This window comes from Aegilops tauschii, chromosome 7, assembly GCF_002575655.3.
Source record: "Aegilops tauschii subsp. strangulata cultivar AL8/78 chromosome 7, Aet v6.0, whole genome shotgun sequence".
In the NCBI taxonomy this organism is placed as follows: Eukaryota; Viridiplantae; Streptophyta; class Magnoliopsida; order Poales; family Poaceae; genus Aegilops; species Aegilops tauschii.
Genome location: NC_053041.3, coordinates 645,916,224 through 645,936,076, shown reverse-complemented (window position 1 = coordinate 645,936,076; position 19,853 = coordinate 645,916,224).

Genomic DNA, 19,853 nt, shown 5'->3' with positions numbered 1-19,853 from the left:
TAATAGTGGGTTGAATGGCAAGCAACTGTCCAGCTGAAACACAATAATGTGGAGAATGTTGGTTCCAGCTTTGACGCATTGAAATTGATTTATCGCCTTGGCTATCTGTTTTGCTTTTAGCTATTATAGAAGGTGCCATATGTACATTTATTTGGTCTGCATCACTGCACCCTTTTAAATTGTACATAAAAGTACAATTTCTTTGTTATTTATTTACCAATGCAATCTCCATTAGTTTGTTTTTGTTGTATGAATTGAATCCTAAAATAGCATAACTTTCTTAATGTTTCCTGATTTTTGTATTGCTTTCAGTCAGATTGAGAGTCATTTGTTCTTTTCTTATAAAGCAGAGGTGTTCAAACAACTGTACCTATTTTAGTCGGAATCATCAACAGTATTGCTTTTCCTTCCAGTTTTGTGGTGGTCAATGCATGCAGAATATGAAGATTTTCCAATGGATTCGGTTGCATGATGTTGGATTATAAATTGATAGTCTCATTTGGTTTGTGTGTTAGCCTGTTACAAATCCGACATCCGTATCTTACTTATCTGAAAACTACTATGGCTCCTATATGACTGAGAAAAAGAAAAATGAAAACAGAAAAAGAAAATAAATGAAAACTGAAAGAGAAAGGAAAAAAAAGGAAGAATAGAAAAACCAAAAAAAACTGAAAGGTTCTAGAACGTTCCCAAAAACGGAAACTAGCAAGATGGGCTGGCCCAAAACGTTTGCAGCGGGAAGTGCGGGGTGCGCGCGCGGTTGCTACCTAGTATTAATATTCTAAATATATATATTACAAAAAAATTCAAAATTGGAAAATGTTGAACAAGTATTTGAAATATTTTGAACAAGTATTAGAAAAAATAATGTTAATCAAGCATTCGAAAAATATTGACAAGTATTTGAAAAGTGTGAAAAAGTTTTTGAAAAATTGTTAAGCAAGCATTCGGAAAATGTTAAATGTGTATAGGAAAATCCTTTATCATGAATTGAAAAAGGATGATTTTTTATCACGTATATAAAAATGTTAATCAAGCATTTTGAAAAAGAAATATTGAGCAAGTATTTGAAAAATGTTAATGAAGCATTTTAAAAATGCCAAATATATATAGAAATTTTTTTGAACATGTATTAAAAAATTTATGAAATTTTTTGATCATGTATATAAATATGTTAATCAACCATTATAAAAAATAGTTAAAAAGTATTTCAAAAATGTTATCAAGCAAAAAATGTTAAATATGTATAGAATTTTTTTCATGTATTAAAAATGATGATTTTTATTATGTATTTAAAAATGTTAATTAAGCATTTGAAAAACTATTGAACAAATATTCGAAAAATGTTATTCAAACATTTGGAAATGTTAAATTAAAATATTTTATTTGGAAAATTTGAATCAAGCATTTAATAAAATGCTAAAAATGTATAGGAAAAGGTTGACCAGGTATTAGAAAATCTTAGTCTTTTTTTTATTTTTTTAATCAAGGGCTCTAAAAGATTAAAAAAATTGTATAAAAAAATGTTGACCATGTATTAAAAAACTATTAAACGTGTATTAGATATATACCAACATTGTGCATTGAAAAACTAGGGTGGAAACCGAGAAAAACAAAGAAAATTAACAAAGTGGAAAGAAAGGAAAAAGGCATTGAAAACCGAGAAATAAACCAAGAAAATCAAAGCAAAACAAAGAAAAAGAAAGGAGAAAACACAATGAGAACCGTGAAAAGAATAAATAAAACCAAATAAAATGAAAGAAATCCAGCAAAAATGAAGAAAAGAAAAAAGAAAACTGTGAAAAATAAAGAAAAACAAAAAATAACCCAGAGAAGTGTATGGTAAACCGGCTATATACCCCTTAACTAGGTCGCACCCCCCATGATTGCAGGACCCGACTCTAGCTTACTGGTTTGCTGTGCTAGCTATTATCTCCGAGACATGGATTGAATCCTTGTATCTCCCCAGCGAGACATAGTTGTTGCGTGCAGAATGATTTTGTTTAAGTTTCTGGACGCGAGTGATACTGGGATGGCCCACGACTGCTCCCGAACTCACGGTAGCCTGCTCAGTATGCATCTGGCATATCCGGTTTTTCAATTCCATTTTCTTTTCATTTTTCCTTTCTCACTAATTTTCGTTTTGCTCTCTTTTCAAATTTCAATTTTGTTGTCTTTTTCGTTGTTTTCATTTCGAATTCAATTTATTTTCTCAAATCTGTTAACAATTTTACAAATAGTTGAACTTTTTTTGAAATTTGATTTTTTCAAATCGGTTTTGAAATTCAAAGTTTGTTCATCCAATTAAAAAAATTTCAATCGAAATTAAAAAAATCATCAAATTAAAAAAATGTTTGTCAATTTTCAAAAATTGTTCTTCATATTTAAAAAATGTTCATCAAATTAAATAAGTGCTCTTCAATTCGAAAGTTTTTCAACAAATTGAAAAAAGTGTTCAATGAATTATCTATTTGGTTAACCTAATATAACAATATTGATCAAATTTCAAAATATGTTCACCAAAATTTAAAATGTTTATTTTTAAGAAATTTAGTATTATTGATGGAATTCGTGAATATATTCTGTTTTCCGAATATATTCTTAAAATGCATGAATATTTTGAATTGATGAACATTTATATAATTCACAATCATTTTTAATTTTTATAAATATAAATATTTTCAAATTAAATAAAACTCTATGAACACACGAGCAATAATTCGAAAATCACGAATTTTTTTATTTCTTTGAATTAGTTCAAAATCCTTTTTTGTGCAATTTGGAACTTTTTTGAAATCCCGAGTTATTGTACAGAATAAAAGATATAACAGAAACGAAAAAAGAAAAGGTGAAAAAAACGAAATAGAAAAATATGGCGCAGCCCGCCCCGCGCATGGGCCAGCCCATTAGGCGGCGCCAGGGAAGGAGTGTATCCGCTGGCTCGAGGGCCCGCTCCTAATCAGCGCTGCAGGCGCTCGTTAGCGACACCCATCGGGCCGGCCCACCAACCGGCTCAGTAAGGTAAACGCGAAAAAAAACTAATCAAATTGTGAAAATTGGATCAATAGGGTACGAAGCCAGCACCTTAGTGCTCACAACTTAGCGCAATAACCACCAGACAAACCTAGCTCTTCTATATAGAGGTAGAAACGCGGCGTAGTTAATGTTTGCTTAGTAGAACATTAATGTATAACCAATATAAATCTCTTTGAAAAAAGATAATGGATTTTTAGAAAAGTTCATCATTTTTTAAAATAATGAATTTTGAAAAATATCATCGATTTTCACAAATATTTAATCAATCAGTTTATCGAATTTGAAAAAAAATTCATCGATTTTCAAAAAGAGTTCAACGATTCTGAAAAGAGTTCATTGGATTTGAAAAGAGTTCATTTATTTTGAAGAAAAAGTTCATCGATTTGAAAAAGAGTTCATCGGTTTTCAAAATGAGTTCATCGATTTTGGAAAAAGTTCGTCTATTTGAGAAAGATTTCATCGATTTTCAAAAGAGTTCATCAATTTTGAAAAAGAGTTCATCAATTTAAAAAAATCATCAATTTGGAAAAGAGTGCATCCATTTTGAAAAGTGTTCATTCAAATTAGCAGAAGGAAAAAAGGAAAAGAATAAAAAACCAAACAAAACCATTCTGAATAAAAAGAAAAACAAAAAATAGAACAAAACCCGTTCCGAATAATAAAGAAAGACGAAAAAAGAAATAGAAAAAGGAATAGGCGTAAGAAGAAAAAGAGGAAGAAGATGTAGCTGTGTAGCTAAAGCTAGATGGTGAAGTGGTTAGTGCATCATGCCAATGACCGTGAAGTCGCAGGATCGAGTGGCAACGTAGGCGTGCATATTTTTTTTGTTTATGACGGAAAAAAATGGAATGGGCCGAGCCCAGCTAACGCTGCCGCGGGCGCCGGTTCGCAGAAACAGCAATAACCGGCACCTGCAGCGCTAAATAGGAATCGATCTCGCCATTGCGATTCTGTATAATGAGGGTAACAACCCGACCAACTAACTGCTAGTGACTAGTGACATTGTACCATTTAGATTTTTGAATTATTTGAAAACATGTTCACAGATTTCAAATGAAGTTCAACATTATGCAAAAAAAAAAGTTCACGTGTTGAAAAAGAAGTTCACTAAATCGAAAAAGTTCATGTATTCAAAAAAATCACGAATTCAAAAGAAGTTCATTTCTTTTTTTAAAAAACTTCACTATTTTTTTAAATACAAAAATCCGAAAAAGTTTCCAAATTTGAAAGAAGTACAAAATTGAAAAAGTTCATCGATTTTGAAAAAAATACACATCTAATCTGAAAAAGGTTCATCAAAATGAAAAAAAATCAATTTTGAAAAAAGTTCATGGAATTTGAAAATAAAAAGAAGGAAAGAAGGAAAAAAGAAAAGAAGAAAGAAGAAATCATGGGAAAAGATGTAGCTTATCAAATCCACGCCAGTGGCCAGGTGATTAGCGCAGTGTAAGTTGAAACCGGAGGTCCCTAGTTCGATTCTCTCCGCGGGCTTATTTTTTTAAGAAACCAAATAAAAAAAAAGGGGATTTGGGCCGGCCGAGCGTGGAGGTGTGTGTTGTGCCCCTTTGCAAACCGGAGGTCCCTTTGCCAAATGCATACAAACAGGCGGCTGAAGCGCAAAATAGCAAGTGTCGCGCCCCAATGTCTTGCATTAGGGAGCTCCTAAGAGCGCCGGTTCCACGTCCTGGCGCCTGAAGGCGATGGGACTGGGCCGGCCCAGCAAAAAAATTCAGTGCAAAGAGGTTGTTTGCGCGAAAAAACACATAGAAAACAGATCAGGTAGAGGATCGAACTCGCCCCCTCCAACAATGGACAACTAAGGCCAACCAACTGGACGACCACACGGTACTGACCAAATCCAGGGCCAATACATAATGTATATTTGTAGCCACGCAATTTACTACACATGTAAACGTTTAATGTAGCGCTATCATTTTTTAATTATTTGAAAACATTTAGGAAAAAGTTCATTGACTTTTGATAAAAAATTATATTTTAAAAAAATCATTGGTTTTTAAAAAAGTTCATCGGTTTTGAAAGGAGTTCATTGATTTTAAAAATGTGTTCATCGATTTTGAAAAGAGTTCATCGATTTTTAAAAAGAGTTCATCGATTTGGAAAAATGTTCACCAGTTTTGAAAAAAGAGTTCATCGACTTTGAAAAGAGTTCATTGATTTTGAAAAGAGTTCATCGATTTTGAAGAAAAGTTCAACGATTTTGCAAAAAGAGTTCATCGATTTTGCAAAAAGAGTTCATTAATTTTGGGAAAAAAGCTCGTCGGTATTGAAAAAGAGTTCATCAACTTTGAAAAGAGTTCATTGATTTTGAAAAGAGTTCATCGATTTTGCAAAAGAGTTCGTCGATTTTGAAAAGAGTTTATCGATTCAGAAAAAAAGTTCATCGGTTTTGAAAGAGTTCATTGATTTTTAAAAAGTGTTCATCGATTTTTAGAAAGAGTTCATCGATTTGGAAAAATATTCATCGGTTTTGAAAAATGAGTTCATCGACTTTGAAAAGAGTTCATCGATTTTGAAAAAAAGTTCACCGATTTTGCAAAAAAGAGTTCATCGATTTTGGAAAGAAAAGTTCATCGGTATTGAAAAAGAGTTCATCAACTTTGAAAAGAGTTCGTCGATTTTGGAAAGAGTTCATCGATTTTGCAAAAGAGTTCGTCGATTTTGAAAAGAGTTCATCGATTTTGAAAAAGAGTTTATCGATTCGGAAAAAAAGTTCAGCGGTTTTGAAAAAGAGTTCATCGGGTTTGAAAAGAGTTCATTGATTTTGAAAAAAGTTCAGCGATTTGGAAATAAGTTTGTCGATTTTGAAAAAGAGTTCATTGATTTTGAAAAACAAATCATCAAATTTAAAAAATAGTTCATCGATTTTGATACAAAAGTTCATTAAATTCGAAAAGGTTCATTGAATTTGGAAAAAAATCGCGCATTTACGAAGAAAAGAAAAATGAAAAAAGAACAGGAAAAAGAAGAAGAAGAAAATCTCGCGACCTGGAGAAACAAGAAAAGAAGGAAAAGAGGTTAACAGACACCAAGTGGAGCATTGCCTGGTGGTAACAGCTTTGCTATCTCTAACGTCAGATCCCAAGTTCGAACCATCACACTCGCCCTTTTTTGATCGATGCAGTTTTAACAGAAAAAGCATTAAAATGGGCCGGCCCAGCGCATCGCGGGGGGTATGCGCGCAGCCAAGAAACGGGCGCAACGGGCGGCGTTTAGGATTTGCCCTTGCATTAAGCGAGACAGGCTGGAGCCCCTCATTGAAGGGAACCTCCAACTGGGCCGGCCCAGGCAAATGGGAAACACCAACCTTGTATCTGTTTCGCGTTTTTCACGTTTTTTGTTGTCACTGTTTGCTTTTTCTAATTTATACTTCCAAATATTCTAAACAAATATATTGAAAAAATCAATCTTTGTAAAACATTTAAAAAATGTTGAACGAGCATTTGAAAAAAAATCAAATGTGTATAAAGAATTTTTTTTATCACGTATACAGAAAATGTATACAAAAAATAAAATGTGTATCAAACAATTTAATCATGTATTTAAAAAATTTCATAAATCATTTGAAAAAGTGCTGAAGAAGTGTTTGTAAAATGTTAAGGAAACATTTGGAAAATGTTAAATGTGTATATATAAAATGTTGACTATGTATTTCAAAACTAATGAAACAAATCTAATCATGTATATAACAAATGTTAATCAAGCATTTGAAAAATATGGAACAAGTATTGAAAATGTTAAATGTTTATTGAATTTTTTTTGACCATGTATTAAAAACATGTATATAAAAAGTTATTCAAGCATTTGTAAAAATGTTGAAAAAGTATATACTTTTTTAATCAAATAGAAAAATGTGTACCATGTATTTAAAAATATTGTATATAAAAATGTTTACCATGTATCAAACAGAAACTTGTATATGAAAATGTTGTAAAAATGTTATTCAAGAATTATTTTAATGTGCATAGAAAAAATGTTTACCATGTATTAAAAAATGATGAAATTGTTTGATCATGTCTATTAAATTTTTAACCTAGCATTGGAAAAAATGTGGCGAAAGTGTTTGTTGATCAAGCATTTGAAAAATATTAAATTTGTATAGAAAAATGTTGACCATGTATTTAAAAAAGATAATGTATATAAAAAATGTTAATCAAGAATTTGAAAATAAGTTGAACAAGTATTAATTTTTTTTAATCAAGCATTTGGAAAAATGTTAAATGTGTGTAGTAAAAATGTTGCCCATATTAAATTAATTAGGTATTTAAAGAAATGTAAAATGTGCATAGAAAAAATGTGAATATTGTTATTAAAAAAATTGATTAACAATTTGAAAAATATTTAAAATGTGTATAGCAAAAATGATGACCTTCTATTATAAATGTTCAGCTTGTATTGAAAAAATGTTAAGCATGTATTAGAAACATGTTGTTGGCAGATACAAAAAATGTAGAATGAAAACAAAAAAAAAGAAAACCAAAAGAGGAAAAATTTAAGCAAAACGAAAAAACAAAGAAACAAATGTAAATAGAATAAAAAATAACTAGAGCAAAACAAAAAACCGGAGAAGAAAAAGGAAAAGAAAAAAAACAAAAAAAGCATCGAAAACTGAAGAAACAAATGAAAAAAGAATGAAGAAGAAAAAAGAAAAGAAAGTAAAAAGAAAAAAGAAAAAAAATGAAGAAAACCGAATAAAATAAAAGAAAATGGAGAAACAGAAATAGAAAAAAAAACAGAAAAGCTGTGAGAAACCAATTCTTTTCCTTCTAATATGTTATGCCCAAGTAGTCTTATATGAATTAGATGTTGTCCCAGTGATTATTAGTGTGATAAAGCAACCTAAAGCTTAGTGTAACAAAAAGCAACCTAGAGGTCACAGGCTCGCCACCTCCAGCGTCGGCCTTACAACCCTTAGGCCGCCACACTTCATCAAGAATATAAAAAGGTTGATGAGCGTTCCTTCAGGAGCCTCACAACGATGTGGCGCGCTCTCAGCCACCTGCCACGCATCGCGCTCTGGGCATTCCCTTTGGATTTTTTTGCACGCGCTTTCGGCTTTTAAAAAGGTTTTTCTGTGTTTTTCGACGTTTTGGTTTCCACCGGTCTTCCTTAGCTTTTGCACGAAAAACACATTTTTTTTTACTTCGGCGAGAGGCACGGTTTTGCTTCCGCGAAAGGTACGGTTTGCATTTGAGAGAGGCACAACCATGCCTCTCCGAAATGAAAAAAAACACTTTTCCTGTTTTTTGTTCTTCCGCGAGAGGCACAGTTTTGCTTTTGCGAGAGGCACGCTCGTGCCTCTTAGAAATGAAAAAAAAACGTGTTTTCTGTTTTTTTCTTCCGTCAGAGGCATGGTTTTGCTTCCGCGAGAGGCACGGTTTTGCTTCGCGACTGTCGGAAATGAAAAAAAACGTGTTTTCTGTATTTTTTTGCTTGCGCGAGAGGTACGGTTATGATTTTGCGAGAGGCGCGGACGTGCCTCTTTTGGAAAGGAAAAAAAACATGCTCCCGGTTTAGCTTTTTCGTCCGGGTTTTTTCATGAAAAAAGTTGTTAAAACCTATCAACGTGGGATCTAGTTTTGAAGATCTGAACGCGAAGAATCAATGGTGAAAATGATTTGTGATTTAGACGCATGGTTTAAGAGATAAAACATTTTGAATAAACACATATATGAAGAAAGGGAAAACTCTCAGGTTGCCACAAGTGGCGCACATGCAACGCGTCACTTGCCACAACCTGGGAAGATGGGAGTGATCTTTGTGAGGAGTACTTCTCAATTAGTAATTTTTTAAAAATAATGCCTAAAAGAAATTAAGAACACCAAAAGGAAATCCTATCTGCCGTATTCTGCGGCAGATTGTCGTTGATTCGCACATAGGGAGCAATCAGCAAGCGACATGGGCTGGCCCAATTATCTTTAAAGAACGGGCTACAGTACGTGCCGGTTTTAGCTACATTTTAGGAGGTTCCGGTTGGATTTTCCTTTCACTAGGAACCTTCTAGAAGGTAAGGGAAGGTTCCTGCACCGGTTTTATATCTTTTTCTGTTTCTTTTTCGTTTTTTCTTTTCTATCATTTTTTATTTTTCTTTCCTTTTTCGTTTTTATTTTCTTTGTTTTTTTTATTTTCCTTCCTTTTTAATTTAAATTTTACTTTTATTTTTCAACAAACCTTCAGGAATTTTAAAAAAGTTTGCATTTTTTAAAATCATTTTTTCTAGAAAGTTCCTGTTTTGAAATTTTGTTTTTCTACTTTACAAGTAATGCTAGAAAATTCCAAAAAAATTAGAATTTCATATTTAAAAATATTAGAATTTCAATTTTTGTTCAGAAATTCGGAAAATATTGGGAAGTTCAAAAGATGTACCCACTTTCAAAATTTGTTTGCAAATTCAAAAAATGTTCAAGTTTTCATATTATTTTTTCAAAATAACAAAATATTCCGGGGATCTCAACAAACGTTCGCCTTTGAATTTTTGTTCACAAATTTAAAAAATTGTTCCGGAATTTCACTTTCCAAATATGTGCAAGAATAAAGAAAGCCATGTTTTCAAAATAAAAAATCTTTCTGTGCAAAATCATGAGCAAAATGACCTTCTAGGTGTTCGCTTACTGGTCAACAAAGCTGGTGTTTGCTTTGAGACAATTATATAAATAATAGAACTTTCGACGGGGTACACAACTGTAGTATGAAGACAACATTAGAATAGAGAAATACACTACAAATTTAGAGGAAGAGAAAATAAATTAACAACCTCTCAGAGAGCAAAACAAAATGTTGGTTATCATCACCTTGTAGTACATTTGCCAAGCCTTGTAGTGCATTTGCCAATAGTCACCTCTCTGCATCAATAATAGAAATTGTACCTTAGTCCGCCTACAAGAAAATTGAGCTATTACTTTTTAAGTTAATTGATATGTTAAATTCTGCAATAGCTTCGATCAACAGGCAATTTTACTGGGCATGATAGTGCTTGTTAAACAAAACTGCTACAACAAACTAATACATTCCATTAGAGTTAGTGTCGGTTCATTATACCAGTGTTAATCTCAATCTGGTCGTTTCAGGTGCCAAGGAATCTAGACCAGTCCATGAAAGTTTGATAATTATGTGATTTGACCGACGCTGGGTCGAGGGCTAGGTGCTGAGCCTCGGGGGCCTACGCAATCGGGTCGTCGCCAGGGATTGGCGTGTGCAACTATTGATTCATTATGTTGGCAGTAATCTCGACGGGGTATAGCGCGTAGCCGGAACACCGGATGGGATTCACATGAGGCTTTTTACCCGGGTCCATGCCCTTACAGTGGACGTAAAACTCGAGAGAAGTCCATATTACAACCTTGAACTACCACTAAAGTCCAAAACAAAACCATGAACTATAAAACCGTCTAGTTTACAAGCCTCAACTTTCAAAACTGCATGAAAAACAACCCTCGAGTGGTTTTTGATGGTTTTTACTTGTTTTGACTAGTCAACATCCAAGTCAGCGACCAGTCGTTCGCCACATCATCATGTCCCATAGAACCCCACTCTAGCTTCTCACTCATCTCTCCCTCCCGCACCACATAAACATCATCACAATGGTAGGGTTTGTTTGTTGTCCGTGGAACTTCCCGGATTCCAACTAACAACATGGATGAAACATTTCGTGAAACACATTGCAAGCCAAAATAAGTTCCAATACAATATAGTAAGAAGTACAGTTTCATGCTTACACCACAATCCACAAAAGAAGGGAGAATTCTCTGAATTCCTCTCATGTAGCAACGTCATCTTTAGTGATCATCTCTTCCCATGTCACTCTGAGATCATCTTCAGTGTCAGATCGATCATTATCTTCGTTTGTATACACACAATATGGTTGGCATGGAATTCATCTCTTCCCGGCATCACTTCAACTAGAAGTTGGCGCCCCTCATGTGCATCCATTTGTGTGCTTGTTTTTCCTCAAAGGGAATACATTCACATTTCATGTCATGATAATTAGCGATTCACAAATACCATAACAGAAACCCAATGGACATAATTAGTTTTTCAGGTGAGTCTATGGATAGAGTTGTGACTGCGTGAGCACGAAGGCACAACGAAGCCCACAAAAGCTTGTGTCTAGGGAAAGTCCCACAACCCATCATATTTATCAACCATGGTGAATTGAATGACTAAACAATTGATGTTCATACTCTTATATTCTTATTTAGTGCAACTAAACATCACAAACCACAAGGTTAACTGGAATATTATTATCTAGCTCTCGATAAAATATAAATGGTCATTAGCTGGTGCTAAAGTTAGGTTGTCGATTAGTATCAAGAAGAATAAAAGTAAGGTAGTTTCATTTCTGATGAAGTCAAATACAAAAATAGGAAACGAAATATTCTTGGTTATGCCGTTGATTTCATGAAACAATGGTCAAGCAACTCCATGCAAAGTTGGCACATTAGGTACCATATATAACGGAGCAAAATGTGGATAAACATGTCCTCGCAGCACCATTGACTAAATCATTTCTCTTGGATCCTATCTTTATTAATCCAGGTTATATAACTTCCTAAGCACCATATGTCTAATGAACCATTCAGAACACACATGCCTTTAAACTAGAAAAAAGAGGAGAGTTAATTGTTGTCTACTTAGACTAGTGTTTCAACTTTTCATTTAGAGTGTGTACAACAAGAATAATAGGTTGCTACCATTCCACTATGAACCATATCTATTAGTCAGATGGTGCACTACACGAAAACATGGCAATTGTCTAAATTATGTGGTCAATTATTATTGAGGCATGTAGATACTGTGCTAAGTTATGAAAGTGGGAAGAATAGGAAAACATACAAAAATTGTCAACACATGATATATATATATATTAATCCAGGTTATATAACTTCCTAAGCACCATATGTCTAATGAACCATTCAGAACACACATGCCTTTAAACTAGAAAAAAGAGGAGAGTTAATTGTTGTCTACTTAGACTAGTGTTTCAACTTTTCATTTAGAGTGTGTACAACAAGAATAATAGGTTGCTACCATTCCACTATGAACCATATCTATTAGTCAGATGGTGCACTACACGAAAACATGGCAATTGTCTAAATTATGTGGTCAATTATTATTGAGGCATGTAGATACTGTGCTAAGTTATGAAAGTGGGAAGAATAGGAAAACATACAAAAATTGTCAACACATGATATATATATATATATCATGTGTTGACAATTATGTTCATCCCCTTCATTTTTATGAGCTTTTAGACAATCCAATTTCATGTGAGGTTGCTTCCATGTTGACTGCATTTTTTCAATTGCTTAAAGGAGATGATCCTTTCACTTTCTAGGTAAAATCAAGCACATAAATTATCACGTGAACACATTTCCCCAATTCTCTCTAGTAATAATCTCAGGTAACCTATGCTTAGAGTATATACTTCCTCCATGTTCAAAACTAACAAAAAAAATATTTAGGCATGTCCATGAAGAGACTAAGTTGTTTTCGTACAATAATAAGTGTGAAACAATAGATCCTCTAATAGACATTTGTTCAACTCTAAATAAAACAAATTCTTTTTGTACAAAATCATGAGCAACATAACTTTCTAGGTCATCGCTTACTGGTAAACAAAGCTGGTGTTTTTTTACTGTACACAGTAGGGAAAATCCCCACTGTAATTGTTTTAAATAAAAAGGCCCCAAATGGCAGGTCTTACAGGATTGAGGTAAGCCAACAGAACAAAAAAGGACCTGAAAGAAAATAAAATAAAAGATAGCTAAAAAGGCTAAACAAAGAGAAAGATAAAAACATAAGAAAAGAAAAAACCAAGAAAATTACAACACAGAGTCCAACCATGATTGATACAGGGTGGAGTATTTTTTTCTTCATTCTAAATTTTAACAAATTGAGCTCCGTGAAGTAGGTGTCCTTCCATCTTTGAAATGAGGGGGAATTTGCTGGAATATTCAGTTGTTTCTTGTTATCCAGATGGCCCAAGAAGCCGGAATGATGATGTCCATAGCAAAAGGCAATGCCAGACTCTGCTTCATATCTTCAATGGTCTGTAAAACTGACAGAGCTACATTTCTATTGGGGCAAACAAAGTTCCAACAAAAAGCAGCAAAAGGGCATCCCCAGAATAGGTGAAATAATGTTTCTTCCTGTTGACAATCCATCACAACACAATTGTATGTGTCTAAATGAAATGTTTTTCTTCTGAGTAGGTTTCTTGTGTTTACTTTATCATGGAGCATCATCCATAAAAAACTTTGTGCTTGTGTTGACATGATGTGTTCCAAACCCATTGAAAGTGAGGTGGTAAAATTTTAACTCCAATCATGCAGTTATATGCTTTTGAAGAAGAGAAATTAGCAGACCCCCATAAATAGCCCCAAGTATCATTACAATCCCTCTATTCAGATGATCTAACCTCCTCACAAATGAGCTCAAGTTGCTAGAATTCCTCATAAGCTTTTCTAGACAGGGGTAGGTGAAACAGGTCTTCCAAATATTCCAAAAGTTGATAGCTTCCTGAACTGATAATAGAGTATTCTTTGTAAAACAGAATACGTGAGGCATGCCTTGAAATAGACATGTAGAGTGCCATTGATCATTCCAGAATAGAGCAAATTTCCCATCACGAATATTGCATATGGCCACGGATTTGAATAAGTCAAGCAGTTTCAAATTTGCCTTCCACTAGAAAGAACCAACCATGTTCTGAACAGGCAACATGCCATTACTGTAATAAGTTTCCCAAATCAAATTTACCCATGGAATGCTGTGTCTGTTAAGAATTTGTACAAGTTTTTCAGAAAAAGTGCTAGTGTTGTTTTAGATAATTATATAAATAATAGAAGTTTCAAAGCGGTACACAATTGTAGTATGAAGACAACATTAGGATAGAGATATACACTAAAAATTTAGACGAGGAGAAAGGAAATTAACAACCTCTCAGACAGCGAAACAACATGTTGATTATCATCACCTTGTAGTGCATTTGCCAAGTCACCTCTCTGCATCAATAATAGAAATTGTACCTTAGTACACCTGCCAGAAAAATGAGCTATTTGTTTTTAAGTTAATTGATCTGTTAATTTTTGCAATAGCTTCACTAAAAAAAAGACACATCCGTGAAATTTTGGGCCGAACGAATTTTTTTTCTGTCATACATATGACACTTCTATGACGATAATTGTGACAAAACCCGGTATCATCATAGATGTGGTGGGCTCCTACTTCTATGACAAAAAATCATGACAGAAAATGGGCTTTTCGTCCTGGGCGGGCCGGAGACGCAGCTGCATGACATTCTTTGGGCCGTCCATGACGGAAAAAACCGTGGTAGAAGCGAGGGGGAGGAAAATTTCGGGGAGTTCCCGGTTACGGTGGGAGGTCGGGGGCCGAGCGATGCGCGTTTCTCTCATACACGTACGCGCGTATGTGCGAGGCGTTGGCTCTAACTGAACCCGAGCGAGGCGTTGGGCTCTAACTGAACCCGAGCGATTGCACTGCAGGCTACGCGTTACTGAACCAGAGCGATCGATCGATGGCTGTTAACTGAACCCGATCGAGCGATTCCTTCGCTACTGCTGCAAACTGAAGCCGATCGATTGGATGAATAGTGAGCGTTGCGGGGGGGGGGGGGTTGGATGAACAGTGAGCGGTGGCGTTGCCTCTGGATGAACAGGACCCCGTGGGGTGGAGGGTTGGATGAATAGTAGATGGTGGAGGGGTGGTTGAACAGGACCCCGTGGTGTGGAGGGCTGGATGAACAGTAGACGATGGAGGGGTGCCCGTGGAGGGGTGGTTGAACAGTAGCCGGTGGAGTAGCGTGCGGTAGAGGCTGGATGAACAGGAGCCCGTGGAGGCTGGAGGAGGTCGACGGTAGCCCGTGGAGGCTGGAGGAGGTTGACGGTGGAGATGAAGAGTATCCCGTGGAGTCCCGTTTTGCGGTACACCATACCCCTCCCGATGAACAGGACCCCCGTTTCGACCGTAGGAGGTCTGTTTCGTCCTTTTTTGCGGTACGCCACACCCCTCCCGATCAACAGGACCCCCGTTTCGACCTTAGGAGGTCCGTTTCGTCCGTTTTGCGGTACGCCACACCCGTCCCGATCAACAGGACCCCCGTTTCGACCGTAGGAGGTCCGTTTCCTCCGTTTTGCGGTAAGCCACACCACTCCCGATCAACAGGACCCCTGTTTCGACCATAGGAGGTCCGTTTCCTCCGTTTTGCGGTACGCCACACCCCTCCCGATCAACAGGATCCCGTTCCGAACGTAGGAGGTCCGTTTCCTCCGTTTTGCGGTACGCCAGGCCTCGTTTCCATCGCCTGTTCCGTCCAAGCCCTCCCGATGAACACGACCACGCATTCCGTTCCGACCCAGCCGGTTGGCTCCCACGCGTTCCGTTCCGACCCAGCCGGTTGGCTCCCACGCGTTCCGTTGCCTCCCGATGAACACGACGCATTCCGTTGCCTCCCCATGAACACAACGCATTCCGTTGCCTCCCCATGAACACGACGACGACGCTGTTTCTCCGTTCCGACCCAGCCATGTACACGAGCCCTGGCCATACGTATGCGCGAGTAGGCGTTCGAGACCCCGCCCGTATGTACACATACGTGGCCGTATTTTCTTTCTTGCACCCTGGCCGCTGTACGTACGTGTACATGCTACTTGCGCGCCTCTACTACGACACGTGCGCGCCTCTACATCGACCAGTATGTACGTACACGTTCGCGACCAGAATGACAACGCTACGTACGCTTCGACCAGGTGGGTTCCGACTGTCAGGCACTTCCTTGCCTGCGAAGATGTAGCTGGTGGGTCCCAGCAGTCAGGGGGGCAATTCGTTTTTTTTGCCCGGACGCACTTCCTTGCGTGCGAAGATGTAGCCGGCGGGTCCCAGCAGTCAGGGGGGCGAATCGTTTTTTTTGCCCGGACGCACTTCCTTGCGTGCGAAGGTGTAGCTGGTGGGTCCCAGCAGTCAGGGGGGTGAATCGTTTTTTTTGCCCGGACGCACTTCCTTGCGTGCGAAGATGAAGCTGGTGGGTCCCAGCAGTCAGGGGGAAACGTTTTTTCCGTGAAATACAGTGGCCCGTCCGGTGGGTCCCAGCTGTCAGGTGGAGGAATCATTATTTTCCGCGTAATAAGGAGGCACTTCCTTGCTGCGGCCATGGACCCAGCTGTCAGCCTCTCCATGTACAGTCCACGTCCGATGGAAGTCGTTCCTTGACCACGTTGACCAGGCCGCGCCGAGAGCACCACGGCGTTGGACGACGGCGAGGCCTAGGAAGGGGACGACGCGGAGCCGGGGAAGACGCGGCAGTGGAAGCCCGCGCGGAGAGGAGTACGAGGGTTCACTGGTTCGGCTGCGGTGTGAGGCTGCCGTCGCCGCAGGGCCTGGCCAGCGGTGGGAATAGTAGGGGGCGGTGAGGCCTCCGCGGAAGCATAGCCGGCCACGGGAGGCAGTGTAGGGGAACACAGCAGAAAACAAAAATTTTCTGACCTACACACCAGCCCAGGACCACTATGGAGACTGCATACAAGGTTTGATCTTTTTCGTTACCAACTCGTAGCGCAACGGGAAGTAGAGTCGATGACGATCGGCGGTGCAGATCCCCGCAGCTAGGATTTACAACCTCCCAACCGCGAGGATGTATACCCTCATCTGCTCCTCAGACAGCCCTCCGGGAGGCGGTCGAACAGTCCCCCGGACGGTGTCGCAGACAGCCCTTCGGGAGGACCTTCGAAACTCGAACGGTCACTCGGACAGCCCTTCGGGAGGACCTTCAAAACTCGGACGGTCACACGGACAGCCCTTCGGGAGGCACTCACGAACTAAGACCGAAACTACGATCTCTCTACAGAGTTGCACACATACGGTGTCATCTATCCGGCAGGGCTTCGCCGTCCAGAACTAGTTCCCACCGGAACCCAGACAGCCTTTCGGCTCTACGAAACTATTTCGCTGGGAGGGAGAGAGAAGCCAGATCATGCATGGCACTTGTATGTGAGAAGGGATCATCCTTTAGGCAGCCCCCTCCACCCCTATTTATAGGCCAAGCCCAAGGGTGGCTTCTCCAAGAAGCCAAGGGGGGAAATACCACAAAGGCCCTCAAGGTGGCTTCTCCAAGAAGCCAAGCAAAAAGCACTTTCACTATTCATGACGACATTTTTCAGCGTCCGTTCGAACTGAAAATATTTATGTGGGCTCAGAACATTTCCAGTACCCACTAAAATAATTTTCAATGCGTTCTGAAACAATTTCGGTTTAGTGATTTTCATCTGCGAAAAGCAAACAAGAATGCGTTTTCACTATTCATGAAGACAATTTTTCGCGTCCACTAAATTCGAAAATATTTCTGTGGGTCTTAGAATAATTCCAGTACCCACTAAAATGATTTTGGATTCATTCTGAAACAATTTCAGATTAGTGAATTTCATCTACGAAAAACAGCCAAAGCGGTACCGGCAGCTCCGAAACATTTTCGTTTTTATTTCTGAAAATTCCAAAAAGTTTCCAGAATGATTCTGGCACCCTCCAAGAATTATCAGGCATGTGCCGAAACCATTTTGACTTAATGGCATACCCTGAAACAACTTTTTCGGTTTCACCGAAACTCATCCGGTGACCTCTCTCTGCGGAACTTTTCCGCTGTCCGAAACTTTTCGGTGTCCGAAACTTTTTCGGTGATTTTCTCTCAGACTCCTTGTCTAGTATTCAGCAGATAGATGACCCTTAAGAGTGTGACCCTATAGGTTCGGTGAAGTATAGACATGACCCGGAACCCCTTCCGATCAATGATCAACATCGGAGCCGTGGACACCCATATTGACCCCTATACCCACACGAATGAATATTTGAGTGAACCTCCAGTTGCAGTGAGCTATTCCTATTGCTTCGCGATATGTTACAAATATCCGAGGTGAGACATGTTAGCATTCCCGTGGATCAACAACTTGTCCACTATGCTAGTTACCTCGTTACCGGTATTGTTCTCTTTTCTCGTTATCGTGTTCCGGCATCCCCGTGATCAAATCACAAAGTGTCTGGCCAGACGATGATGGATACCGTAACACCGAGAGGGCCCGGGTATATCTCTCCATCGTCGGAGGAGAAAATCCCAATCTCGAGCTATCGAGTTACTTAACACTTTCCCATGAACCCGTAAGCCGCCGTAATAACCATCCAGTTACGGATGACGTTTAACAAACCCTAAAGTTCATGAAGCAAGCATGAAGAAACTTGATACTCTCATGGTCTAAGGAATTATGCAAACATTAACTATCTCTGTGTTATAAACCATTAACTTGTGACGAATGTATCTCATAGCATAACATCAATTCGGGTCGATTCAACACAAATGTCCTTCCTGACATTGTGCCCTCAAAGTTGCTTGGCATAGACATGCCCATGATTGGGAAAACACAATCATCCTGCAACACTTGAGCTAGTCTTGGAGGCACGACTAGGAATACAATTTATCGTTTATTATTCCACACGTGCATATGGGTTCTCCCCAGAACCTTTATGGATATACGGGCTCGGGAACCACAGCAGTTATAGCATGGAACATAAACATAATATGAACTCGGAGATAAATAATATCATTTATTATTGCCTCTAGGGCATATCTCCTACAGACTCCCACTTGCACTAGACTCAATAATCTAGTTAATGCTAATGCACTTTACACCTATGGCATACTGGTGTAAAAAATGCTTCGCATGTGGTATAGCCTGATGTCCATCGGATCTGACAACTTCAGCTCCATGTGTATCTCTGCATATCCTCACATTTTCATGCTTTCACAAAATTCATATTTTGTGTGGACTTGGCTTTGTATATATGTGAATCATTGGTCGAAACCTGATTCCTCAGACTGAGTTATGGAGCACCTATCTGCAATAGTGTCCATTGACCAAAGCCTTCTTGGAACCATACTAAGTTCATGAATGAACTATATGATTCAACATCTTTGTCTTTGTCGCTTCTAAAGCGGCAACATACTTCGCCTCTGTTATAGAATTCGCCACAGTAACTTGTTTGGAACAATTTCCAACTAATGTGCCACCATATTGTGTATTACACAAAACCCTTAACTTAAATCAAAAATCGCATGGAGAAAAGATGAAGACTGTATCGATGTAACATTTTACAACGAACTCTTCATGATCTCCGCTTGCAAGAAAACATATCATCAGTACTTACTCTAGTACTCAATGACATCTTTCACTGTTGTCCCATGATCAGTAATTTGATCACTTTGGTATCCATACTCGCAACACCTTGGGAGTATCGGACATATCTGGTTGTTTTACATACCATGGAATACATGATTAATCCAAACACAAGAGTGTGTGGAATCTCCATCATGTATTTTACTCGTCAGTGTTTTGGGACACCGAGTCTTGCAAAAACTCTTTCCATGTGACTTCGGCAAGAATCACTCCTTGGCGTTTTAAATGCTAAAAGGTTTTAGCATCTTGTCAATATGTATTCATTGCTTAGCCCCATTAGGTAAATCTATCTCCATAGATCATCATGCCTAATATTGAGGCTATTTAGCCTAAGCACTTCATCGAAAAACTATTTTCAAATGAAGTCCTAATTCGTGTCAAGAAATTTATTTCCAATTACCAATGTGCCAAGCACATAAGGTTTTTAGAAATATTATTACGCTCCCACTTACTTTCTTGAACTACAAGCATCTTCGTTACCCATTGATGAAGTCAAACCCCTTTGACCATTTCATCAAAGCACGAAGATTCCAACTCCATTTTGCTCTCTTCTGTCCATCGCTG